We start from the raw sequence: 13,013 nt of genomic DNA, 5'->3' as shown, positions 1-13,013 counted from the left end.
AAAGAGAAGAAATGCAAGATAAATCTTTGAATGTCTTCCAAATTGTATCAGGCTGCTTTATCTCACAAGTATTAAGGGGGGAAATGCCAAAATAATATAAACAAGAAATTATTGGACCATATCACTAAAATCCTCCTTGGAGAGGTAAGACAGGCTTTTCTGTAGATTTATCTGCTCAGCTCTGCACCAGCTGACTATTGACTTTAGCTTCTTGGAAGCTTCCTTTCTAAGAATCGAATGGCTTCATCGTTTGGAGATTTACGTATAAGCAGTGCCACTTCCTGCACTAGAAAGATGCTCCCCAATCACAACTACTTCAATCAGGGCATCAAACCAGTTTAGGAGACTGCCATGCCCTATCTCAATAAAACCTGGAGGCTTCTCCCTCAAGTGATCACTGAGGCAGGGGTAGGAGTAATGCCAAATAGCTTAGGCCACCCAGGGGCAACCCTTTGAGCTGGGGGAGACCAATGCAGGTAGGCATCATGCAATCCATTGAGGGCAGAAATAAAACAAAAAGGCAGGGAAGGGCAAATTCCCTCTCTCTTTTTGAGTTGGGATGTCCATCTTCTCCTGCCCCCAAACATTGGTGCTCCTGGTTCTCCTGCCTTCAGACATGGACTGGGACTTACACCACTGGCTGTCCTGGTTCTTCAGCTTGCAAATGCAAGACTGTGGGACTTCTTGGTATTGTATATATACATCCTTTGAGCTGAAGGTGGGTTAATCCACCAAGATATGATAATGCTATACAATAAGTTGGTGAACTAGGAATCTATAAAATATAATGATGAAAGTTGTACAACAATGTGAATATACTTAATTCCACTAACTTATACACTTAAAATGGCTAAAAATGGTAGATTTTACGTTATGTGTAATTTACCACAATAAAAATAATATATATATTTATAACCACAATAAAAATGTCTAATTTTATATATCCCAGTGGTTGGTTCTGTTTCTGCGGAGAATACCAATATAATCTGTATCTGCCAGGAATGCAGTGGGTACATGTGTGTGCCTCTAAGGGTAACAGAGTACCCACCATATGCCAGGGAAGACCCTAGAACGAGGAAGACAACAGCAAACAAAACAAGCACTTCTGTGAAGGGAACAAGTCATGCCCTCATGGATTAATAGACTCCAGTCAGAGAGAAAGAACATATAAAATAATTACAAATATAAATATTAAATGAAATCACTGATAAGTGCTAGGAAAGAGCTGTACATGATGGTATATATAACAGGAATTTGGCCTTTTCTGAGATGTTAGTGAGGAATTAACAATCGAGCTGAGATCTGAAGGATGAGGAGTTAATGGATATGGGTGAAGTGGATATGACCTAGAGAGGGGAGAAACATGCCCAGCAAAACCTTGGTCAGAGAGCTAGTACAAGAAACTGAAAAAGGCTATGTGGCGGGAGCACCGTGGGCTGAGATACAGCCCCTGGAAAGGGAGTGAGTGCCTATCCATCTGCATCTGCACCAGGCTTAGCTCTTTTCCTCCAGATCACTGAGAATGGGTTTCAGAATCCCCTGGGGTTTCCTGATTGCTTTTAGGGAATGCTCACCTTTTCCAGCACCTTGAGACATAACTTGGAAGAATTTAGACCCCAAGAAAGTACTAGAACTATTCCACTTAAGATAGTCAACAAATATTGGGGCATCTGGGTGGCTCAGTCAGTTAAAACGCCTGACTTCTGCTTAAGTCATGATCTCAGGGTCCTGGGATCCAACCCTGTGTTGGGCTCCCTGCTCAGTAGGGAGTCTGCTTCTCCCTCTGCCTCTGCCCTCCCCGACTGGTGCTCATGCGCTCTCTTTCTCGCTCTCTCCCTCTCATAAATAAATAAAATCTTTTTTAAAAAAAAGATAGCAAATATTAAGTACCTGGAATGAGCAAGGCACTGTGCAAGTGCTGCAAGAAATACCAAGGTGAGATAATTGTTAATCTCAAGGCATCTACAATCTGGTGTACTCTAGCCATGGGGAATAAGCAACACAGGGATAATTATAAAACAAAGCACACTGCTGCTTCTGAAGAAATCTAGGACTCTTCTCACATTTGGAGTTAGAAGAACCTGGCTCAAGAAAATGTGGGTCAAGGCACTCAACAAGTACCTTCCTTGGGTGGAGTGCCCTGTCAGTGAAATCACTGCTTTTCCTGCCCCCCTGGTTTGGAGATACTTGGCATGGAGAAGAGGGAGCTGGGTATATGCTATTATATATGCTGATACATATATATCAGCAGGCACTTGCCACTGCCCACAGATCCCTCCGGCAAATGCTGCCCTCTTTTCTATAACATGTGAATCAATCGACCAAAACAGAGACCTTGCACTTCATTTCACTCAAATAGCAATGGATATTTAAAAAAAAAAAAAAAACATTAGTAGAAGGAAAGAGGAGAGCTCTAAAGAGTATGCTTTTCCCAGGACCACAAATGCCCCTGATATGACCCAGAGAGAGGTTTCACAGGGTGACCTTCAACCGGGCAATTATCCAGTCACTGGAAAGCCAATCTATAATGACTAGAGGCATACTTTCAGAGTCCATCAGCACTTCAGTAAAATAGAAAATGAAAAAAAGTTTAAATACTCGTGTGTTATCTTTTGACCCAATAATTCCAGGCCTGATTATTTGTCCTAAGAAAAAAAAAAAATTTTTAAATGTATGTGCTTAGGGCTATTTGTTCCAGGAAAGAAAACAAAAGGAAGCAATCTAACAATTGGAAAATAGTAAAATAAATCAGCACATATCAACTCAACAGATTCATGAGTACATGAGCTTTGATGCCTTTTTTGCTCTTACTGGTGGATACCAGCATTTTGGGATGCTGAGCCTTCATTCCCACTTCCCAAGAGCATCCTGATTTTCACCTGGGTAATTATTTTCCCACACAGCATGGAGTTTTGGTAAAATTCATGTGCCTGCCTCACACTAGGGAATCCAAAGAGATCCCTGGAGATTCCTTCTGCTAATCCTTCCTCTCAGACCTGCCATTGCCAGGGGCGGGGCACATGCCCTAAGCTCAGCCAACCAGGCTCTTTTTCCCAGGACTTTGATTCTAAAGCATAATAAAGCACTGACAGAAGAAACAAAGTTCATCTGTTTCAGCCAAGAGTGTCAAAAGAGACCTGCTGCCTGGCAGTCTATCCAGCTTCCTGTTCTAAGGCTGGCATGCCAAGCTGTTGTCCTTTCACAATTTTCCCCTGGATATGTCATTTTGAAATAAAGTTTTACTATAAATAATTGCATTGAAGAGATTGTTGTTTGTTTGTTTGTTTGTTTAATTTTTTATGTAGGCTCCACACCCAGCACAGAGCCCAATGCAGGGCTTGAACTCAAAACCCTGAGATCAAGACCTGTGCCAAAATCAAGAGTAACACGCTTAACTGACTAAGACACTCACGCACCCCAATATTGAAGAGATTTTTAAAATTAAGCCAAGATGGGTTCCTGGACCTTCACCCCATATTTGATCTCCTGTCATGGTCTCATTTAGTAGTGCATGAGACACAAGTGCAGTGAGCAGAGTTCTTACTTTGACAAGTAGGAAATCTGAAAGGTGACCAAGGATAATCTCTCTCTCTTTTTTTGACCTTTCCAGAAGCAACGTAACCAACACACTTTCAAGAAGGGCACTTACCAGTCTAATGAAGCTCCCTGGGATATGATCCTGTAGGGACAGTTACAGTTACAGTTACAGTTACTCCTTCCAGCAGTTTACACTGCTACTCTTGTTGGCCCTTTGATATATCAGCCAATTTTAGAACGGCCCATGCAGTAACCTACAAGATGAATGAAGTTGCCAGGTCATCAGGTCAACATGATTCATAAAAACTTTCAGGTTAAGTATAATATACAAAAGAAAATGAGAGCTTACAAGAGCTACCACAGAGCATATAGAGAGAAGTCTGAGCTCCATGGCTGTAGTTACATAACTAAATACTTTACTGTTTGGTAACTTTTTTTTTATACACACACACTCACACATACCAAAAAAAACTTTTGCAGGAATGAGCTAAGAGAGAGTGTATGTCTAATGAAAAATTAAGTCCCATTTCTCAAAAAAGTTGCTAATGAACATGTCAAGTGTTTGTCAATATTTATCATCCTCCATGGGGCATGAACAGTGACACATGAAAACCAGAGGGTCCAATGCCACTAAAACATTCAGCATCTACTTCAAAAGTTAGAATTTATTAAGAAAACTGGGCCCAAAGACGGCAATTTAACATGTTAGCCACAACAGAGTGTTTACATATTACTCTCTGCGACATGTGACTTTTCACTTAGATCAAATTGCTACTCTTCTAAATTAATTGTTTTCACTTATTCCAAGATTTCTTGTGGCATTACATAGAGTGAAACATTAATGTGTGGCCTTCACGAATAGGAAAAAAATGCAAATAGTTAAACAAAGCCAACTTTGTATCAGTAAGGAAACAAAGGAAGATGCAGAACTTCTAGTGCTCCCCTCTCTCTTAGGTAACACGGGAGGAATGTACTTGTCACCCTCCACCATGTTATTAGTTGTAACCAAGTTCTTAGAAGTGGCACGTGCCATTTCCAGGCTGAAGCATTTGATTTTGCCTCAAGGCTCTACAGCACTTTCTTGCCCTGCCTCAGTAACCACGCAAACTATGAAGCGATTATACGACTGGGTCTCCATTAGCTTGAACCTCTGAAAGGCTGAAAAACAAGTATATGTGCTGACTGGCATAGAATATGTAAGTTGAGTGAGAAGTAAACTCTTGTTGTGTAAGCCACAAGATTTTGGAGTTGTGACCATGGTCCTGTCCTATTTCTTTTTTTTTTTTTTTAAGATTTTATTTATTTATTCATGAGAGACAGAGAGAGAGAGAGAGAGAGAGGCAGAGGGAGAAGCAGGCTCCCAAGGAGCAGGGAGCCCGATGCGGGACTCGATTCCAGGACCCTGAGATCATGACCTGGGCCGAAGGCAGACGCTTAACCATCTGAGCCACCCAGGCGCCCTGTCCTATTTCTAATAGAGAAGAATTCTAAGATAGTAGGAAGGGGGAAGAGTATTGCTGACGGGATTGAAAAATATACAGCAAAACAATGGCAATATTTTTAAATATTTTTTTTAAAGATTTCATTTATTTGTCAGAGAAAGAGAGAGAGAGACTGAGCAAGCAGGGTGAGCGGCAGGCAGAGGAAGAGGTAGGCTTCCTGCTGCACAAGGAGCCCAAAGTGGGACTCGATCCCAAGACCCAGGGATCATGACCTGAGCCGAAGGCAGATGCTTAACTGGCTGAGTCATCCAGGCATCCCTTTAATATTTATTTTTAAATTTTTGTTTAATGGGTACAGAGTTTCTGTCTGGGATGATGAAAAATTTCTGGAAGTAGTAATGATGGTTGTGCATTATGAATATACTTAATGCTACTGAATTGTATACTTAAAAGTAGTCAAGATGGTAAATTATATGTTGTGTATATTTTACCACAATAAAAAAATCACCAATATAAAGTTTTTCTACCAAAATCTTCCAGTAATTATAAGGGTTGGAAAAACAGTCATTCATGTATTGTTTTTGAAAATATAAATAGGTACTTCTTTCTGGAGGACATTTTGGTGGTGCTTATTGAAAGGCCTTTGAAATATAATGCCATTTAAAAAAAGAAGAAATATGATGCCATTGATTCATCTATCCCCCTTCTGGGAATTTGACCTAAAATTTAAAAAATAGTAATTTATAAAGTTTTTTGTTAAATGATCTTAACCATAGCATGGTTTTTAAAAGCCAAAAATGTGAAATAGTCTAAACTTGACCATGGTGGATTGGTTAAGCAATTTAAAATATAGTCATACAATTGAGAACTACATAGCTATCTAAAATTATAGTAGAGAAGTATATTTAATGAGAAATATTAAAGAAATGCTCCAATATAATGTTAAATGAAAAAGATACAAAGACTAGGTCTTAAGTTGAGTAATAAGTTCTTAGATGTAACATTAGTTTGAGAACATTGGTTCTTAATGAATCTATGCTGTTTCTAAAATTATTTTCTAAGATTGTTAACTGTGGTTACATGATTACAACTACAAGTTCTCTAAATATCTCAGGATACAATTTATCTGGGCATAAAAACAAACTCATTAAAATAACTCCATTAACTAAATTGTTTCTTAACTTTCTTGCATTTATGTTCCCTCCTACCATTACTCTTACCCTTTTCATTTGAAAGTAGTTATTGAGAGAAGAATGGAGAAAAAGAGACTGGTTAGTTCTGCTTTCTCTGTTATCTTTTAAACATTACATCATCTTTTCCCAGTGTCTTTATGTTTTTGTTCTTGCTATGAACATGACCTTAAAAGGGCCCTCCCTACTAACCGCCTCCTCCTTTTTTTTAAATATTTTTCACATCTCTGAATTAATTCTGGATTCTGCTTTTCCTGGTATTGTTATTCAAGGGTCATGCTGCTCTCTAGTATTTAGATAAATGTACACATCTTTCCATCATTTCATATTTTGGGCTCAGTAAAGGAATACCTCTGAAGTCACCTTGGTGTTTTAGGATATCTCTTTTATTCTTCCCTATTGGGAATATTTAAGACAATAATCTTCAAACTGAGTTATAAGAACCCTCAAAAGTATGTGAATACTTTTTAAGAAACATTGTTGGCAGGGAACATTTTATTTCCAGATCCTTGACTTCTATTTGTCCTTTTTCCTGAAACTGAACTATCTGAAAAAGCATTTTGCAAGTTCTCCTACCCCCCTCCCCTTTCACAGTGACACTTCTCTCAAGGAAGAGAAGGTAGAAAAGCATACTGCAAGTTCATTCATCTGCAACCTTGTCCCAAGATGTAAAAAGCTCCAGGGTACCAAGGGGACAATTTGAAATATTTTTTCTGGAAGCCTTCTGTAATGATTAACCCATCGTAATGAATTTGTCTTTCCCTGTCTTATGCACATTTCTGCTAAAGGTCAGGTATAGCCTTAGAAATCATCCCATTGGGGGCACCTGGGTGGCTCAGTTGGTTAAGCGACTGCCTTCGGCTCAGGTCATGATCCTGGAGTCCCTGGATTGAGTCCCACATCGGGCTCCCTGCTCGGCAGGGAGTCTGCTTCTCCCTCTGGCCCTTCCCCCTCTCATGTGCTCTCTCTCTCATTCTCTCTCTCTCAAATAAATAAATAAAATCTTTAAAAAAAAAAAAAAAAGAAATCATCCCATTGGGATATTCTGAATATGGTATAGAGTGAGATGGTAGGAGTGATGACAATTTCCCTTTATTAACTTGCCTCTCCTATCCTTAAATATGATTAAAGAATACATGATTCTTGAAGAAGAGACTCATGAAAGCAAATAAACACAAGATCTTTGAGAAACATTGAACCCTAAAAATGGTTCTCCTTATCTCCTTTTTGAAAATTACCTTTTTTCTTTTTTCAGTCTCTCCTCAATATTCTTTTTTTTAAGATTTATTTATTTATTTGAGAGAGAGAGGGAGAGGGAGAGAAAGCATGTGCACTCACGTGCAAGTGTGAGCAGTGGCAGAAGGAGAGAATCTTCAAGCAGACTTTCTGCTGAGTGCAGAGCCAGACGTGGAGCTCGATCTCACAACCCTGAGATCATAATCTGAGATCATGACCTGAGCCAAAACCAAGAGCAGGACACTCAACTGACTGAGCCACCCAGGCACCCCCTCAATATTCTTTTCTAGAATGTGTTGTCAGCTGAAAAGAAAAGCACCTTTGAGTCATGCTGATTCATTAAAGTATAACTGGAATGCCTAACTACTAAGATTTTTGAAACATGATGGATCAAGCCTATGCAGAAAAAGTTTATGTGATATATTTCAAAACAAGTCTACATTATTCAAAAAGGGAGTTAAGACTTATTCCATCAATTCATATCATGAAATAGTTATTAATAACTAAATGAATCTTTCTGTGCCTCAGATTCCTCCTCTGTAAAATGGGGTTATCATACCCCTTCATTGAGTTGCTTTGGAGACTAAATGAGTCAACCTATAATCTATGCAAAGCACATAGAAGAGTGCCTGGTGCCTAGGAAGTGCTCTTCAGGTAAGAACACCCACCTCCCCAGTCTTGACTCTTCTTCTCTTTGTCTGTACTCACTCTCTTGGTGATCTCACCCAGTCCTCTGGCTTCAAATATTATGTATATGCCAAGGATTCCCACATTTATACTTCCAAAACCTGTTCACTCCCAAACTGCAGACTCATATATTTAATAGCTTACTGGACATCTCTACTTGGGTACCTAATAAATATCTCACTCTCACTCTCTCCTAGCCGAACTCTGTTCCTCCCTCTCCTGCAACCTGCTCCACCTACAGCATTTTTTCCCCTGCTACTTGAGGTCAATGCCATCCTTCCAAATGCTCAGGTCTCCAAAACTTGAAGCAAATCTTCACTCCTTTCTTTCTCTCCTACTCCATATCCAATCTGTCTTCCTGAAAAAAATCTATCCAGAATCTGACCACCATTCACTACCTCCACTCCTGCCTCCTGCTGCAAGCTACTCTGATCCATCTCCTGGATTACTACTATGGACTCCTAACTAGGTTTCTTGTATGTATACATACATTCAAGCACATAAATATTTATTTTTTTAGAAGACTATAGGGGCGCCTGGGTGGCTTAGTCGTTAAGCGTCTGCCTTCGGCTCAGGTCATGATCCCAGGGTCCTGGGATCGAGCCCCGCATCGGGCTCTCTGCTCAGCAGAAAGCCTGCTTAATATTATTACCTGCTCTCCCACTCTCCCTGCTTGAGTTCCCTCTCTCGCTGTGTCTCTCTCTGTCAAATAAATAAATAAAATCTTTAAAAAAAAAAAAAAAGACTGTAAAAATATACATCAAACTGTTAGCAGTGGCTATCTTAGGGTAGTGATCATTTAAAATATTTGCCTTTTGATCCAATAGTATTACTTTTGGGAATTTATCTATAGGAAACAACAATTAGAATGTGCCAAAGGTTTAAGTTCAAGGATTCTAGTTACAATATTTACCATAGGTAAGAATCAGAAATAGCCTAAGTGTCGGGGCGCCTGGGTGGCTCAATTGTTAAGTGTCTGCCTTCGGCTCAGGTCATGATCCCAGAGTCCTGGGATCGAGCCCCGCATCGGGCTCTCTGCTCCACGGGAAGCCTGCTTCTCCCTCTCCCACTCCCCCTGCTTGTGTTCCCTCTCTCGCTGTGTCTCTCTCTGTCAAATAAATAAAATCTAAAAAAAAAAAAAAAAAAAAAGAAATAGCCTAAGTGTCTAACAATAAGAAAGTAGTTGAATAAATTATGTTATAGCTAGATGGATTATCTTATATGATTGAAAATATTTTTTCAAAAAAATTAATAACATGCCATTAGTGGAAAAAAATAGGAAATAGCAAGTATACTATGAGATTAACTTTGCAAAGGGAAAGACTATATGAAGAGAGGAAAAGGCAGGAAGGATATATACTAAAATACTAACAGCAGTCACCACATAAGGAAACACACATATGTAGCCATGACCTTGAGCTGAACAGTTGTGAAAAAGCCACTGCTTCTCCATTAGCAAATCTGCTTGGAATTCACAAACTCAGAACAAATGTGCAAATTCTAATCAACACTTCCTGCAGTGTTCTGTGGTGTCTGCTTAGGCAACCATCTCTTTTATAGGCTGCAAATGCACTCATAGAACATATCACATGAATAAAAAGATATTTTAACTCTGAATTTGTCGTAACAGAAATGATTCTTATACAGCATACTTAGCAAATAGAAGAAAAAAAAATTCCCTAATGCTTTTAGGAATTTAGGCCTTTTAAGTCTTTGCCAGATTAGGAACGGGTTAACCTATTTTTTGCAATGACTGATAATAGTTTCCCAAGAGCCTCTTATCAGTTTTTAACCTGTTAGAAAAAACAGTTACAAGAGCAAGAAATAAGTTGCTTCGGCATGCTCAGTGACTAATAACCAGTTTTTAACTCATAGTTTCTCTTGGTTTTTAAAGGTTGAGTTTAAAGTTAGTTCTCAGAATTTTGTTTCATGTGTTTCTTGTTACTTACAGAATGAAGTGATCAAAGGAAGAAAAGAAATTCTAAATTCACAACTGTCTCTCCTATTCCGGCCTCAGTCACTATCTTTACCAGAGAGAACATTAATATGATTAAGAAGGCTAAGAAGCCTTCTCTTGATTCTTTACTTAACTAAAGCATAAATACCATTAGAACTACCAACATATTTTCACTGAAAAGTAAAACAAATCAACAAACAAAAAGCAGAATGCAAAGCTCCAAAGCAACAGAATGAAGCACAAAGGCTATCCAAATGACCTGAAAACCAAGCCTGAAGACTTTTTTCATGAATCGAGTAATCAAATTCAACCACAAAAGGTCTCAGGTTTGTAATAAAATAGACTAACTTCAGCACATTTCTTTTTTTTATCACTTAGACATAAGGCTGCCCTTAAAAAAACCACATATTTAATAATGAGAACATGAAATTTTACAGGACTTTGTTGCAAAACTAGAAGTGTATTAGAATACTGCCACTTTGCTCTTTTGGAACATAAAACACAAGTTACCAATGATAGGCCGCAAGAAAGACGGGAAGATCTGTTATGTGCTTATGAGAGCTTAAGGCTTTCTTTTTTTTTTTTTTCCCTCAGACTATTTTGATATTCTTTGAGAGCAAGCTGAAATTCTCTTGTTTTCTGGAGAGAGAGAGAGAGAAAGGCAAAATTTACTAAGGTAAAACATGAGCTTCTTACCAGTATCAAAACAAGGAAATCAACTCTAGGTTAACTTGGAATGAGTGTGTACAATAAGATAAGAAAGCCCATTTTGGTCATCTCCATAGGCAGGCTGAGTCTGTACACTGAGAACGTCTACCAAATTTAAAATGTGAATGTTAATGACATCTAAATTTAAAAACCTCTACAAGGTGTGAACCCTTGTTGTTTTCTTAGTGACAGTTAATATTATTTTTCTTATTTTTAAATTCTTTTTTTTTTAACTGAAGTATAGTTGACACACAATGTTACATAAGCTGCAGGTGTACAATATATTGATTCCACCCCCCTATATGCTACGCTTACCGTGAGTGCAGCTACCATCTGGCACCATACAAGGATATTACAATATCACTGAGACTATATCCCCTATCCTGTACTTTTCATCCCCATGACTTAGTCATTCCATAACTGGAAAGTTATACCTCCAAATCCCCCTCACCCATTTTGCCTATCCTCCTACTCTTCTCCCATTTGGCAACACTCAGTTTGTCTCTGTATTTATGTGTCTGTTTCTGCTTTGCTTGTTCATTTGTTTTGTTTTTTAGATTCCACATATAATGAAATCACATGGTATTTGTCTTTATCTGACTTATTTTACTTAGCATCATACCCTCTAGATCCATCCATGTTGTTGTGAATGGCAAGATTTCACACTTTTTTTTAGATTTACTTATTTATTTTTGAGAGAGAGAGAGCATGTGCACGCATGAGGGGGAGGGGCAGAGAAACTCAAGCAGACTCTACACTGAGCGCAGAGCCCAACATAGGGCTTAATCTCATGACCCTGAGATCATGACCTGAGCTGAAACCAAGAGTCAGATGCTCAACCAACTGCACCACTCAAGCACCCCAAGATTTCAGTCTTTTTTATGACTGAGTAATATTCCATTGTGTGTATATACTGCCTCTTCTTTATCCATTCAACTACTGATGGACACTTGGGTTGCTTCTGTATCTTAGCTATTGTAAATAATGCTGCAATAAACATAGGGATGTATATGTCTTCTCAAATTAGTGTTTGTTTCTTCAGGTAAGTACCCAGTAGTGGAATTACTGGATCATATGGTATTTCTGTTTTTAATATTTGAGCAACCTCCATACTGTTTTCTACAGTGGTTTCACCAATTTACATTCCCACCAACAGTGCATGAGAGTTCCCTTTTCTCCACATCCTCATCAACACTGTTATTTTTTCTCTTTTTGATACTAACCATTGTGACAGGTGTAAGGTGATATCTCACTGGGGATTTTTACTGTCTTTACCTAATGATTACTGATGTTGAGCATCTTTTCATGTACCTAGTAGCCATCTATATGTCTTCTTTGGAAAAAATCTATTCAGGTCCTCAGCCCATTTTTTTTTTAAGATTCTATTTATTTATTTGAGACAGAGAGAGAGAGCACATGAGCAGGGGGAAGGGGCAGAAGGAGAGGGGGAAGCAGACTCCCTGCTGAGCAGGGAGCCCAACACGAGGCTCCATCCTAAGACCCTGAGATCATGACCTGAGCCAAAGGCAGACACTTAACTGACTGAGCCACCCAGCTGCCCCACTCTGCGCATTTTTTAATTAGATTGATTTTGGGGTTTTTTTGTTTTGTTTTGTTTTGTTTTGGTGAAGAGCTATAGAAGCTCTTTGTATATTTTGGATATTAACCCCTTATTGGCGATATCATTTGTGAATATCTTCTGTCATTCAGTAGGTTGCCTTTTCATTTTGTTGATGGTTTCCTTACTCTGCAAAAGCTTTTTATTTTGGTGTAGTCCTGATAGCTTTTTGTTGTTGTTGTTGTTTTTGGTTTTGCTTTTGTTTCCCTTACCTAAGGAGACATATCTAGAAGAATGTTGCTAAGACTAATGTCAAAGAAATTACTATCTATGTTTTCTTCTAGGAGTTGTATGGCTTCAGATCACACATTTAGGTATTTAATCCATTCTGAGTCTATTTTGTGTATAAGAAAGTGGTCCAGGGGCACCTGGGTAGCTCAGTCGTTAAGCATCTGCCTTCAGCTCAGGTCATGATCCCAGGACCCTGGGATCGAGCCCCACATCGGGCTCCCTGCTCGGCAGGAAGCCTGCTTCTCCCTCTTCCACTCCCCTTGCTTGTGTTCCTGCTCTCACTGTCTCTCTGTCAAATAAATAAAATCTTCAAAAAAAAAAAAAAAAGTGGTCCAGTTTCATCCTTTTGCATGTAGCTGTCCAGTTTTCTCAGCACTGTTCATTGAAGAGACTGTCTTTTCCTCCAT

General features: G+C 38.9%; 1 protein-coding gene and 1 long non-coding RNA gene across 3 annotated transcripts in view; one reads left to right on the top strand and one right to left on the bottom strand.

Annotated features, from left to right (window-relative positions):
* The window catches only part of PRMT9 (protein arginine methyltransferase 9), a 112,703-nt gene that overhangs the window by 5,724 nt on the left and 93,966 nt on the right, over positions 1-13,013 (top strand). The gene's annotated exons all lie outside the window — the stretch shown is intronic.
* Positions 1-13,013, bottom strand: part of LOC123848187 (uncharacterized) — a 40,497-nt gene that overhangs the window by 1,720 nt on the left and 25,764 nt on the right. For both annotated transcript variants that reach the window (XR_006791695.3, XR_006791696.3), the window contains exon 3: positions 3,650-3,791. This is a non-coding gene — a long non-coding RNA (uncharacterized LOC123848187). The remainder of the gene's footprint in view (positions 1-3,649; positions 3,792-13,013) is intronic.

Source organism: Mirounga angustirostris, unplaced genomic scaffold (genome assembly GCF_029215605.1).
Source record: "Mirounga angustirostris isolate CCGP_5_RB_7025 unplaced genomic scaffold, mMirAng1.0.hap1 SCAF_2, whole genome shotgun sequence".
Classification (NCBI taxonomy): Eukaryota; Metazoa; Chordata; class Mammalia; order Carnivora; family Phocidae; genus Mirounga; species Mirounga angustirostris.
Note: the sequence above shows the minus strand (reverse complement) of the source record. Positions and strands in the feature narration are given on the sequence as shown.